Genomic DNA, 13301 nt, shown 5'->3' with positions numbered 1-13301 from the left:
TAATAGTTATTATTAGAATTAGCAGTTTTATGCTACTTTAAGGTTTCCAAAGCACATTTGAATCTCCCTCTGATTTGAAGTGTGGGAAGCCCACAAAAGCTCATTTCCAGTTCAGACTCTTCCAGTGCAGGAGACCTTTCAACCTCAAGCCACACAAAGACCTCTCTCACCTCTGCAGGGATACCTGGAGCATCAGGGAGCTTCTTCTGGAGCCAATCAGCTCTTGTTCTCAGGACAGCAAATGACTGAAATCAAACAAACATTTATTAAGCTCTCACCATGTGCCAAACACCGTGCTAAGCTCTGAGAAATACAAATTCAAAGGCAGAAGCCAACCTGCACTCAAGAAACATATACACTAATGGGAGGAGACAACAAATGTCTGAAAGATTCTGGTCTAGAAAATGACAGGGAGGGATGGTTACTGGAACCATAGGGCAGGAAATTGGCTTACGTTTCAAGTTAAATCAACACACATTTATTAAGTGCTTGCTGTGTGCCAGGCCCTATACTAGGCATTTTGTCCAGAATCAGTGTCACTATTGATTTGGGTTTTGTTACAAAACTGAAAGGGGAGGAAGGTGCTTTGGCTGAGGGTATGCTTGGGGCGGATGATAGCTAATGAAAAAATGGCCAGATAGTAAAGTGAAGGAAACATCCCTGGGCTGTCCAGAAGTACCAGGCCCCCAGAGGCCCTCATCAATCACAGCAGCAGAAGCCTGAGGGCAGACATACTTGAAAGGGTTAAGCCTGCAGGGCATGCAAGGTCTTGTGAGACTAAAGCAGCAGGGAGGCTGTTCTGAGACTAAGAGAAGTCTTTTTTATTTTGAGTAAAAATCTAGGCAGCAGAGCTTAGAGAGTAAAAAAGGCTGGACTTTTAGGAATACCTGGATTTAAATCTTGTCTCTGTAAGTTAGTCCTGAGGCTTTATATTTGTCTATTACATTAATCAGGACTCAATTAAGTGTTGCCAGTCCTAACTAAGCCCTCTAGATTTTGGTGCTGAGACAGAAAGACAGAGACAGAGACACAGAGAAAGAGACACACAGAGAGAGACAGAAAGATAGACAAAAAGAGAAAGAGACAGAGAGAGACAGAGAGAGAGGAGACAAAAAGGTAGAGAGCCAGAGATAGACAGTCTGTCTGTCTGTGACAAAGGCAGACAGATTTAGAAAAAACCAAGAAACTGAGGGAGAGACAGAGACAGAGAGACAGACAGAAAAACAGGGAGAGAAAAAGGGAGAAAGAAAGAAAGATAAAAAGAAAAAAGTGAAGAAGAGGGAGAAGAGAGAAAGAACAAGACAAAGAGAGGAAGAGAAAGGAGGGGGAGAAGGAGGCAGGAGAAGGAGAAAGAATTACAGAGAAAGAGGAAAGAGAGAAGAGAGGGAGAGAGAAAGGGAGAGACACAGAGAGAGAAGAGGGAGGAATAACAGGGAGTGTTTGAGCAAGGATGCAAAGGCAAAGACAGTATGCTTATCAAATTTGAGATGACATTATAAGTGGGAGTGATAGCCAACATGTTGGAAGATAGTCAGGATCCAAAAAAAGCTCAACAGACTAGAACACTGGGCTGAGTTTAATAAAAGGCAATTTAATAAGGACAAACATATATTTTTTTACCCTTGGATTCAAAAACTCAGTGGCAAAAATACGGGATGGCAGAGGTGCACATGGCAAAGACAGTGTCTATGGAATAACTATTTGAGGACCCCAGAATTATGGATTTAAGAACGAAAGGGAGGTATTCAGGGGCCTTCTGGGCCAACCTCACTCTGAACAAGAATCTCCTCAACAAGAAGTAATCATCCAGCTTTTGCTTGAAGACCTTCACTGAGGATCTGCCTCTGACCTCTGGAAGAAGTCTGTCCCACTCTAGTAGCTCTTTCTTACCTCAAACTTAAATTAGCATCTTTGCAGCTTTCACTTATTATTCTGAGCTCTACACTAATGGCTGATGAGATCGAGTTCATTCACTCTTCCATAGGACAGCCCTTCAAACATCCAATATGGCACATCTGTCTTCCTTGAATTTTCTTCTTAATAGGATAAAATTTCTTAGTTTCTACAACTTATCCTTCTGGTAGCTTGATGCAGAGATTTTTCACCATCCTGATTCTCTTTCTCTGGGCACTCTCCAGGGTACTGATGTATAGCCAAAAGCATGGCTCCTAGAATTGATCACAATTGGGCCTCCAGATGTGATCTGACTAGGGGGCTAGTAAATGGAATTGTCACATATTTATCCCTTAATGGAATGTGTCTCTTAATGTAACCTAAGTTTAATATTGTATTAACCCTTTTGGCTGTCATATTGGTGACTCAGTGGATAGGATGTTGAAGCTGGAGTCAGAAAGATCTGAATTCAAATCCAGCCTCTGACACTTACTAGCTAGGTGACCCTGGGCAAGCCATTTCACAAATTTCTGTCTCAGTTTCTTCAATTGTAAAAATGGAGATAATAATCACATCTACCTCCCAGAATGCACTGATAATATCTGTAAAACACTTAGCACAGTGCCTGGTACGTAGTAAATACTTAATAAATGCTTTTCCTTTTTAAGAAATATCATAAAATTGACTCATATTAGCTTGCAATCCACTAAAACTTTCAGATCTTTTTCAAAGTATTTCTTAGCCACATCTGTATTTGTGAATTTGGTGTTTGAATACATGTGTAAGACTTAACATTTGTCTTTATCCATATGTGGTTCTGAAACATGATATGAGCAGAGGCCTTTATCCAAGTCATTGATAAAAAATACTAAACCAAGCAGAGGTTCCTGAAGCAATCCATTGGTTACCTCTTGCCAAGTTACTATCAAATCATAATGGCAACTCCATGGGAACGTTTTTGAATCCGGCTAATTCTTTCTCATCTAACACACATATCTCCTCCTTTTCTACAAGAATAGGAAGAATGATTTTTTTCAAATACTTTGCCAAAATTAAGGTAAACTATATGTGAAACTTGATACATGGCCTCTTCCTTTACTTGGGGCCCTTCTCTAAGTCTATGGCAAAGCAGTATGTAACTGCTGGAGTTATCCAGCAAGGGAGTAAAATAGCTGAATCATCCACCAGGTGGCACTACTTGAAGCTGATGAACAAGGTATCTTTATCAGTTCCTTATTGGTGTAGACTTCCTAAAAGGCAGCATCCCTATTGACCATCAAATGGTACTCGACCTGTTTCTTTTCACATTCTTTCATACTTTTTTTGGTGTGACTCTAAGCAATATGGACTAATTCCCACTGCTTGGGTCTGTAAAATAATAAATTAATTTAGAGGATGAATCAAAATATTAAGATATAACATCTGCTTTCTTTAACACTCTTGATTCCTGTCTTCCTTAACTTCATTTTTTTTCTTTTCATGGTCCACTGAATTCAGGAATTCAGAGACATAGAGTACATTTTGATTACATAGTTTATTGCATTTGAAATAAAGTGGAAAGGAAATAAATCAAGAATTCCTGCATGGAGGCACTTGTCTCTAACCATCTGTTAAAACTCCTCTCTGTTGCCCTTCCAGCTCTTTGGGTCCTGACTATACATAGCTTTGTCTTCTAACTAATCCACATCGAATCTTATGATCCCAGATTAGAAACAAAAGAAAACAGGAAAGTATGAAAAATCAATCTCCTTAAGCCCCACCCCCAATTCACAAGGGGAATTCATGGTAGTTGGCAATCTCGACATTCAGGGTCTATTCTCCTCCAGTTCTGTTTCACTGATTTCTAGTCAGTTTGTTCTCACAGAACAGAAACTAAAGTACAGCTCTGGTAGAACTCTCCGTTCTTTCCCCATGGGGTCTCGTGGTGGTAACAATAGATGCCCTAGCTCCAGATGATCTACTCCAAACTCCCTCCTGGAAGCCCAGATGTTCTTTTTTTATCTTCCCTTCCCCTTTATTTTTTTTCCTAAAGCTTTTTATTTTCAAAACATATGCACAGATAATTTGACAACATTGACCCTTGCATAGCCTTGTGTTTCAGATTTTCTTCTCTTTCCTCCTCCTTTCAAGCAATTCACTATATGTTATACATGTTAAAATAAATATTAAATCCAATATACATAAACATATTTATACAATTCTCTTGCTGCACAAGAGAAATCAGATAAAAAAGAAAGTAAATGAGTAGGAAAACAAAATGCAAGTGAACAACAGCAAAAAGAGTGAGAATGTTATGTTGTGGTCCACATTCAGTTCTTACAGTCCTCTCTCTGAGTGTGAATGGCTTTCTTCATCACAAGATCATTGGAACTGGTATGGATCATCTCATTGTTAGAAAGAATCACGTTCATCAGAATTGATTGTCATATATTGATGTTGTCGTATACAATGATCTCCTGGTTCTGTTCCCTTCACTCAACATCAGTTCTTGTAAGTCTCTACAGACCTCTCTGAAATCATCCTGTTGATCGTTTCTGACAGAATAATATTCCATTACATTCATACACCATAACGTATTCAGCCATTCCCCAACCGATGGGCATCCACTCAGTTTCCAGTTTCTGGCTACTACAAAAAGAAGCCCAGATGTTTTTAAGGAGAAAAGAGAGATCCCTGATGAAGAGGAAGGGTAATCAATTTCTCACGTGCCAAGATGTCTATTCTGCCAAGTTCCCTCTATCGAAACAATTATCCTGAGCCAAAAGAAAAAGAATAATTCAAAAAGATGAAAGTGCAAGGCAGGGGTAGAGCTTAATATATCAATATTAATAGTTAATATGGTATAGTTTCAAGGCAGGAAAGCTGGTCAGTTAATAAGCATTTCTTAGGTACTTATTGCGCCAGGCACTATGCTAACATAAAGCATCAAAATTGAAAAGGGTGAATTTACCACCAATGAAAAAGAAATTAAAGCAATAATTCGGAGCTATAAAGAAGGTCAAATGACAGCCCCTACCTTTGAGGAGCATCCAATCTAATGGGAGAGGCAACATACCTGGATGCCCCTCCCAAGACTCTTTTTACTCACTCTCTTTGCTAACTATTAGGAGACAACTTGTTTTACAGAATTAAAGTCCAGCAAACAAGCTGTTCCCTGAGCTTAACATAACAACAATCCTTTGCACTCATCCTCTGAATGAATTCTGTTGCACCTAAATCAGAAAACTGGCTCAAACCAGCCTTAGATAATCTCTGAGCTCATACAAGCATTTGCAGGAACCATGTTCTGGTCACGAAGTGCTGCTATAAATACTTTTTCCCACAAGACAAATTTACCACTGCTATGGCCATTCCTCATTTCTTGGTTCTTTGTTTAGTCACAACTATATGTATAAAGGCATACCCTTGCTGCCTTGGGTCTCCTTGTAGAGGCAACCCTAGCACATATGTCTATTTGCCCTCCTCCAAAGGAATAAAGAAGGCTTTTTGCTTCTAACCTCTATGAGCTCTTTTGCTTTATTTTATTTTTCAGAATTAACAGTTAGTATGAAATCTCTGTAATTCTTTGGTCATAATTGACAGTTGTAATAACCTTTTTGATTCTTTTTTTTCCAGAATTCACAGTTAGTATATAACCTCTTTGGCTCTTTAATCATTTATTTTCAGATTTTGACAATACAACTATGTGAATTCATGATAAATAGGAAATAATCAACAGGAAAAAAGCACCAGAATTGACTGAGATTGAGAAACACTTCCTGCAGAACATAGGATTTATGTTGGGACTTCAAGGAAGTCACAAAAGTCAGAAAGTGGGAGAAAAAAGTATTCTAGACATGGGAGACAGCCTTGAAAATGCCTGACTGGAGTTGAGATGGAGTGTCTTTTTTAAAAAAATAATAGCTTTTTATTTTTCAAAATACATGCAAAGATAGTTTTCAACATTCACCCTTTTTTATCAAAAGCTTTTCCTGCATTTATTGAGATTATCATATGATTTCTGTTGGTTTTGTTGTTGTGGTCAATTATGGCAATAGTTTTCCTGATATTGAACCAACCTTACATTCTTGGTATAAATTCCACTTGGTTATAGTGTATTATCCTGCTGATAAGTTGTCATTTCTTTGCTAATATATATATTTTAATTTTTGCATGGATTTTCATTAGGGAGATTGCTCTGTAATTTTCTTTCTCTGTTTTGGCTCTTCCTGGCTTAAGTATCAATCAGCACTATATTTGTGTCATAGAAGGAATTTGGCAGGACTCCTTTTTTACCTATTTTTCCAAATAGTTTACAAAGTATTGAAATTAATTGTTCTTTAAATGTTTGGTAGAATTCATTTGTAAAACCATCTGGCCCTGGAGTTTTTCCTCAGGAAGTTCATTGATGGCTTGTTCAATTTCTTTTTCTAAAATGGGACTATTTAAGTAATTTATGTCTTTTTCCATCAATCTGGGAAATTTATATTTTTGTAAATATTCATCTATTTCGGTTATATTGTCAAGCTTAGTGGCATATGTTGGGCAAAATAGCTCCGAATTATTGCTTTAATTTCTTTTTCACTGATGGTAAATTCACCCTTTTCAGTTTTGATGCTGGTAATTTGGTTTTTTCTTTCCTTTTTCTAATTAAATCAATCACCATTGCCAGCTTCCCTCTGGAGATAGCCCAAGAACCTGAATCCAAAGTCTTAGGAATAGTTGTGCCCCCTTGCTTTCAGCCTAGAACTGTAACCATCATTGAGGGCACTACACTATGGAAAAGGGGATCCATCTTCCCCATTTAACTGTTCAGATGATTTGAGTTGGTTGGCACCTAAAGGTGACAGCACTTTTCAGACCATCAGTCCTTCATCCCAAGAAACAATTCCCAATTTGAGATGTCTGGAAATTATTTCTGTAAGTGCTACAGAAAGTCCAGGAAGTTTTTGCTATCAAAGTCCTTGACTCAGTCAAATGGTATATTAACAGAAATAAACATCCTTTTATCAGTAGAAATCACATTAGAGAAAATGCTTTGCTGCTGCACCCTTAGCACATGTCCTAGCACAGGACTTTTCCATTAGACTTCCCCCCAACAAAGATATTCTCCCCCTGATTAGAATGTATCCCTAATACTCTCAGTGCTTTGTACATAATATATTTTTAATAGATGGGTTTTTTGATCATTTGCTGATCCATTCATTAGTAACCTGTACTTGATGAAACCATGATTGCTGATTTTAATCACTGCTTCCTTTTTTAGTGTCCACTAATCATTCCTCTGATACTTTGCAAGGAATTGACATTTATCTGCCTAAGCTCATCCGACTCCATTCTCTTCCTCGTTTGAAAATTGGGATATTTGCCTTTTCCAGTCATCTATCACAATAGTTCTCAAACTTTTGTTTTCAGTACCTTTATCACTAAAAATTATTCATTGTTAAATTAAAAATAAAAATAAAATTGCTAATTATTAAATAAATTTAAAATTATTGAGGATCTGTTCGAAGAGTCTTTGTTTATGTGGGTTACATTTATCATGTAAGAAATAAAAACTAAATGTGGAAATATGTATAGAAGAATAGCACATATTTAATATTTATTGAATTACTTGTTGTCTAGGGAAGGGGATGGAGAAACATTTGTAATTATGTTCCAAGATTCTGCAAGAGTGAATGTTGAAAACCATCTTTGTATGCATTTTAAAAACAAAAAAGTTATTATTAAAAAAAGAAATAAAAATTAATTTTGAATTGGTAGACTCTGTGAAAGGGTTTCAAAGACCTCATGGATTCCTGGGACCACACTTGGGACACACCATCACCACTGCTCTATTACCTCTCTCATTCTGCATGATCTTTCAACTCATACCTGCCTGTGGCTCAGAAATCTGTCCTTTCATTGTCCTGAGATGTAGTTTGTTTCAGCTCTTGGATTCAGCAAGACAACTGGGTGATTTCTTATACTCTCCTTATTTATCTTGGATCTCAGCTCCCTATATTAACCTATTGTAGTAGGCCCTTTTCCATCCATTTGTCATTCTCCTGAGTGGAAACCCCCCAGCAAAACCCAGAATCCAATTGGTTACTATCTCACTCATCCTGAAAAGCAATTCTATCCCTTCTTTGATACTCCTCTTTTCCCCAGTATAGCTAATTGACAAGCAGAGGAGAAATTATTCTTAACCTTTCTTGATAGGCAACTCATTCTAAGATTTAATATTTAGGACTTGTGTCATGCTTTTATATCTATCATCTATGACCTTCTCTTGCTTCTATATTCCATAAATTTCTTAGTTGATCAATCTTAGTTTCTTAGTGAATTCTCCAGTATGTTCATCTCTTCAAGCAACTCCCTCTTTTCAATATCACCAGCTCTGTTTCTATTTGCATCTTCACAATTTCCTTCTTGAGAGCTGTCTATCCCTTTTCAGTCAAGTCAACAGGTTAACAAGCATTTAAGTGCTTATTCTGTCACAGACACTATACCGGGGATACAGAGGAAGACAAAAGCAGGGCCCTTATCCTCCCAGAGCTTACATTCCGATGAAGAAACACCATGTTAATAACTATACACATATAATATTTTGATGATTGTAGTGGCGGTGGTAAATAGGTGCAGTATTTATAATAAGGTTGCAAAGTAACCATATGAGAAAGGCACCAGCAGTCAGGGAGACCAGGAAAACTCGGTCAAAAGATGGCTTTTCTGTCAAGTCCTAAGCCTGGTATTAGGAGAGGGAGAGTATTTCAAACAAATGAGACAGCTAATGCTAAGGAACAGAAGTGGGAGATGATGGATTCTTGTGTAAGTAATAGCTAGGAGGCAATATGACTGGAACATAGACTGCTTAGAAGGAAGTAGTGTATAATAAGTCTGGAAAGGAGGTTGGGATCAGGCTGTAAGAAGGGCTTTAAATGACAAATAGAGGATTTGTATTTGATCCTAGAGGATTTAGGGAGGTTTAAATAAAAAACCTTATTGAAGGATGGGGTAAGGTCGGGTGTCTAACTTGATCAGACCTACCTTTCAGGAAAATTGTTTTGGTGGCTTGTGGAGGGTTAATTGGAAGGGAGAGACCTAAAGCAGGGACATCGGCTGGGAGATGAATTCTACACTCCAGGTAAGAAAAGGTTATTGAACCACCCCTTGACTTAGGGGGGTGGTTGTTTGAGCAGGGAGACAGTATCTCTTGTGAGAGACGCAGAGATAGAAATGATAAGCTTCAGTAATGCAATGGATATATATGGGGGAGAGGAAATGATGGGATACTGAAGTTTTGAACTGCCCTCAATAGAAACAGGAAGGTTCTGGAGAGGGATTAATTTGGGACGAAGAGGGAGAAAATGGAATCTGTTTTGGGATCCAAAACAGAATGGGATTTCCAGTTCTAAACGACCCCTCTCCTTTCTTGAACTCCTTGAAGAGGTACTCTTCCACAATCTGAAGTATGTCAGCTTCTGTCCAGCCTTCTTCCTTTTCTGTGGGATAAATTCGAAGATAAGTGGTCATTCTCTTTACCAGAAAAAAAATGAAGCAAAATGAGTGTTGAGTCCATTATCTTTATTTCCATAATTTTCCCTCTTGAAACCCGTTTCTACCTTTTAGGGAGAATTATGTCCAAAATAGAATTTCCCCTTTTGATCCCTCTACCTTTTGAAGGATGAAATTCTCATTAAGGCAAATCAAGAAATTATTAGTAACTCTGCTTTTGGCAGAGAGCTTGCTCAAACAGATGTTTGAATATTTGAAATGCCAGGCATGGGAATTATTTCTTGGACTCCTCCTGTGGTTTTTCTTTCTGCAGAGAGCAACTAGGAAGGGGTAATAAAGGTTTTACCCAGGCCACTTGATTCTGAGAGGCACAGTTCCTTCCATCTGCTTTTCCCAAACTCACACTATCCCTCTCATTCACAGTCTATCTCTGTTCCTCATTTGGTTCTCAAGTACCACTCCAGTGGTCCTGTCACTGAAGAGAGACCTAGGAGTTGGACCTCTCCTACAGATGTGTACTGCCAGTATTCCTGGTCAAGGGAGGTGATCACCTCTGGATTCTGATCCATCACATTGCCCTTTGTTTTCCACTCCCTCTTTCAGCCTATTTTGGGGTCAGGGAGTATTAATGAGGCAGAAGGGATTGTATCTGACCTTCCCCCATCCACTGAATCAATGGCAGGCTTTGAAACCTTTTCAGGAAAGGCTTGTTTTTACCTAAGTAAATCTGAGTTTCTGGCTGTTTTTTGCTGCTTTTGTGTTTCTTCCTTGAACACATATTTTTGACCAGTAACCAGCAAGGCTTAGAAATGGACATTTCCAGCCTGGATGGCTACTTCATCTCTGTGAGGGTTCCTGGGGTCTGGGTATGGAGTCTGTGTCAGCTGCTCAGTAGGAGGTACTTTCTGAAACAATGCTGCTTTTTGGAGAATATAACCACCCACAGGAGCATCTGAACCTGAAGGAACTAAGCAGATACGACTGGCTGGCCAGAAGAACTGGATCTTAGCAGTTGTCCTGATCTAATGAGGAACAGGAAATATCTGTCCAGCAGATTCACAAAGAGTCTTTATCTTTATGGGAGGCTATAATAGATGTGATGCATTATTGTTTGATGTTTCAAGTATTTGTAAATATGTGCTTATGAGCCTTTTGTATTTTAAGCATTTCTTTTGTAGTTGAGATAAATTCTTATAGAGTTGAGTACATTTTATGCCTTTTCCAGAAAAGATCCCACTATTTATAAATACATTTTATTGATATTTTTGTTTTTATAACATTTAAAATTTCCCCTTGTATTCTCCTTCTTCCCTTCTCAGAGGATTATATCTTACTTATTTTTGTTGTATCTTTATAATAGTTTTTAAAGAAAAATGTTTCTAAACAAAATCAATCAATACATTTTTAAAAATCTGTTGTATGTAATGTTCCATATGTGTGTCCTCCATCCACCCATATCCCTTTCAAAATCTATGGAGAAAGAGGTTTTCTCTTATTGAAGAAACCCTATTAATCCCATGAGAAGATCAAGCCATACCCAAAATTTGGGATGGGATAAAATGAAATGGAGAAAAAAATAAAAGAAGTATGATAATTCTTTGGGGACCTGGCTGTCTCAGGATGAATCCTGGCACTGGGTGAGTTTAGAGAAGAGCCCTTGGGGAAGGGGATCTCCTGGGTCATACAAATAAAGCTCAAGGTTTCATGGAAGAAGAATTTGGATTAGGCATGGACCCACACAACACCATATACCAAGATAAGATCAAAATGGGTCCATGACCTAGGCATAAAGAACGAGATTATAAATAAATTAAAGGAACATAGGATAGTTTATCTCTCAGACTTGTGGAGGAGAAAGAAATTTCTGACCAAAGATGAACTAGAGACCATTACTGATCACAAAATAGAAAATTTTGATTACATCAAATTAAAAAGCCTTTGTACAAACAAAACTAATGCAAACAAGATTAGAAGGGAAGCAACAAACTGGGAAAACATCTTCACAGTTAAAGGTTCTGATAAAGGCCTCATTTCCAAAATATATAGAGAACTGACTCAAATTTATAAGAAATCAAGCCATTCTCGAATTGATAAATGGTCAAAGGATATGAACAGACAATTTTCAGAGGATGAAATTGAAATTATTACCACTCATATGAGTGTTCCAAATCACTATTGATCAGAGAAATGCAAATTAAGACAACTCTGAGATACCACTACACACCTGTCAGATTGGCTAAGATGACAGGAAAAAATAATGATGAATGTTGGAGGGGATGCGGGAAAACTGGGACACTAATGCATTGTTGGTGGAGTTGTGAACGAATCCAACCATTCTGGAGAGCAATCTGGAATTATGCCCAAAAAATTATCAAATTGTGCATACTCTTTGATCCAGCAGTGTTTCTATTGGGCTTATATCCCAAAGAAATACTAAAGAAGGGAAAGGGACCTGTATGTGCCAAAATGTTTGTAGCAGCCCTGTTTGTAGTGGCCAGAAACTGGAAAATGAATGGATGCCCATCAATTGGAGAATGGCTGGGTAAATTGTGGTATATGAATGTTATGGAATATTATTGTTCTGTAAGAAATGACCAGCAGGATGAATACAGAGAGGACTGGCGAGACTTACATGAACTGATGCTAAGTGAAATGAGCAGAACCAGGAGATCATTATACACTTCGACAACGATATTGTATGAGGATGTATTTTGATGGAAGTGGATTTCTTTGACAAAGAGACCTAACTGATTTTCAATTGATAAATGACGGACAAAAGCAACTACACCCAAAGAAGGAACACTGGGAAACGAATGTGAACTATCTGCATCTTTGTTTTTCTTCCCGGGTTATTTATACCTTCTGAATCCAATTCTCCCTATGCAACAAGAGAACTGTTCGGTTCTGCAAACATATATTGTATCTAGGATATACTGCAACATATCCAACATATAAAGGACTGCTTGCCATCTAGGGGAGGGGGTGGAGGGAGGGAGGGGAAAAAATGGGAACAGAAACGAGTGCAAGGGATAATGTTTTAAAAAAAAATTACCCTGGCATGGATTCTGTCAATATAAAGTAATTATTAAATAAAAATTAAAAAAAAAAAGAATTTGGGTCCATAGTGCCCAGATACAGGAAAACTACACTTGGGGAGTTTTCCTTCAGGGGATGGAGCAGATACGATGGAGAAAAATTCACCTGGGGGATAGGGAGGAATGGCTGCTCCTTGACTCTATAGTCAATAATTTTTGAAGCAACATTTCTGTAATGGGGATCAGGAGCCGCTGTATCCTATATGATCTTTAGTCAGAAGCCAGAGCCTGTGATCCCCAGAAAGGGACCAATTCATATTACATATGCTTTTCCAACTATCTACTGGATTATTTCAAATCAGATATCCCATCAGCCGCTAGGTGACTCAGTGGATAGAGTGCCAGGCCTGGAGTCTGGAGGATTCATCTTCCTGAATTCAAATCTGACCTCAGATCTTTACTAGTTACTTGTTTATCAAGTGGCCAAGTCACTTAACCCTGTTTGCCTCAGTTTCCTCATCTGTCAAATTAGCTGGATAAGAAAATGGCAAACCTGTCAAGTGTCTTTGTCAAGAAAACTCCAAATGGGGTCATGAAGAGTCATACATGACCAAAATGACTGAACAACCAAAAAACTCCATCAGCATCTCATGCTTGACATAACCAAAACAGAACACATTAGCTTTCTCCCAAATTCACCCTACTTTTAAATTTCTCTATTCTTCTCATATGGCTAGTGGTGCATTGAACTCACTGAGCTGAGTTCAAATCCCACCTCAGAAACTTACTAGTTATATGATTCTGGACAAGTCACCCTCTTTCTGCCTCAGTTTCTCTAACTGTAAAATTGAAATAATAATAACACCTACCTCTTAAGATTGTCCTGAGAATCAAATA

This window comes from Antechinus flavipes, chromosome 1 (genome assembly GCF_016432865.1).
Source record: "Antechinus flavipes isolate AdamAnt ecotype Samford, QLD, Australia chromosome 1, AdamAnt_v2, whole genome shotgun sequence".
In the NCBI taxonomy this organism is placed as follows: Eukaryota; Metazoa; Chordata; class Mammalia; order Dasyuromorphia; family Dasyuridae; genus Antechinus; species Antechinus flavipes.
The sequence above is the reverse complement of the archived record's forward strand: the minus strand, read 5'-3'. Positions refer to the sequence as shown.